The sequence below is a fragment of the Mandrillus leucophaeus genome, unplaced genomic scaffold, assembly GCF_000951045.1.
Source record: "Mandrillus leucophaeus isolate KB7577 unplaced genomic scaffold, Mleu.le_1.0 Scaffold315, whole genome shotgun sequence".
NCBI lineage: Eukaryota > Metazoa > Chordata > Mammalia > Primates > Cercopithecidae > Mandrillus > Mandrillus leucophaeus.
The window spans coordinates 1,270,718-1,272,145 of NW_012103310.1; the positions used below are offsets into that span (position 1 = coordinate 1,270,718).

A 1,428-nucleotide genomic window follows, 5' to 3' on the forward strand; every position below is an offset into this window, starting at 1 on the left:
AAAAAAAAAATAAAATAAAATAAAAAGAAAAAGAAACAGGTGAAAATAATTTTACTAACATCGTTAACCCAAAATATCCAAGGACAAAGGGGGTCACAAAGGCTAGGGAAGACCACTCATAAAAAGACAAATTTGAGGCTGGACGTGGTAGCTCATGCCTGTAATCCCTGCACTTTGGGAGGCCGAGACAGGTGGATCACTTGAGGTCAGGAGCTCAAGACCAGCCTAGCCAACATGGCAAAACCCCATCTCTACTAAAAATACAAAAATTAGCCCGGTGTGGTGGCGCACACCTATAGTCCTAGCTACGCCGGGGGCTGAGGCATGAGAATCACTTGAACCCAGGAGGTGGAGGTCCCAGTGAGCCGAGATCATACTACTGCACTCCAGCCTGGGTGACAAAGCAAGACTCTGTCTCAGAAAAAATAAAAAATAAATTAAAAAAAGCAAATTTGGTTTTGACTAAGACACATCAGTTCCTTATGGGACACAAGTAAACATGGTACTCACAGTTTCTGAAGAAGAGGATGATCTCTGTAAATTCTCACTTTGTACCCAAATGCTCTCTGTCACAAATGCTATGTGTTCTGCTTCAAGTATAAAAGGAGACACAAGAAATAGAGCCCACTTGTTCAAGTCTTCAATGGACTGTAGAGAGGGAAAGAAACATGAGATTGTCACTTCACACCACAACTGCCATAAATGTCAACCCCCTCTGAAACACACCCTCCCCTATAATTCCAAGTAACATCTAAATAAGCTTATCTGATGCTCCTCTGTAGGCCACAGGAACCCTGTGTTTCTTGTTTAGCTGTGACTATTTAAGCACCTGCAAAAGCCCATCCGTGACTCAGGACAGCTTTAACATCTCTAGACAACTGTTCTCAAGCAATGAATTCTGAAACGGGGCTTATCCCCACCATTCCTCACTGCTTAGCACATAGTAGCTAACTGGGAAGTACATTTAAAGATGAGGAAGCTGGCCAGCACAGTGGCTCACACCTGTAATGCTAGCACTTTGGGAGGCTAAGGTGGGCGGATCGCTTGAGCCCAGGAGTTCAAGACCAGCCTGGCCAACATGGTGAAACCTTATCTCTACAAAAACATACCAAAAAAATGAGTTGGGCATGGGGGCCTGTAGTCCCAGCTACTCAGGAAGCTGAGGTGGGAGGATCACTTGAGCCTGGGAGCCCAAGGTTGCAGTGAGCTGAGATCATGCCACCACACTCCAGCCTTGGGTGACAGAGTGAGACCCTATCTCAAAAAAAAAAAAAAAAAAAAAAGGCGAGGAGGCCTAGAGGTACGTACCCACCAACAAAAACTCCTTACTCACAGAAGCCCAAAGGGCTGTTCCTTCATTCCCTACAGCCATCACAGCACGGGCACAAGGCAGTTTTTCTTTACGCCTTCCTTATAGTGAAATCAACC

General features: G+C 45.1%; 1 protein-coding gene across 1 annotated transcript in view; it reads right to left on the reverse strand.

Moving 5' to 3' along the window:
* Positions 1 to 647, reverse strand: part of HLCS (holocarboxylase synthetase (biotin-(proprionyl-CoA-carboxylase (ATP-hydrolysing)) ligase)) — a 245,775-nt gene extending 245,128 nt beyond the window's left edge. The window contains exon 1 of the mRNA XM_011987739.1: positions 511 to 647. The gene's annotated coding sequence lies outside the window, so the exon portion shown is untranslated. The remainder of the gene's footprint in view (positions 1 to 510) is intronic.
* Positions 648 to 1,428: the final 781 nt, after the last annotated feature.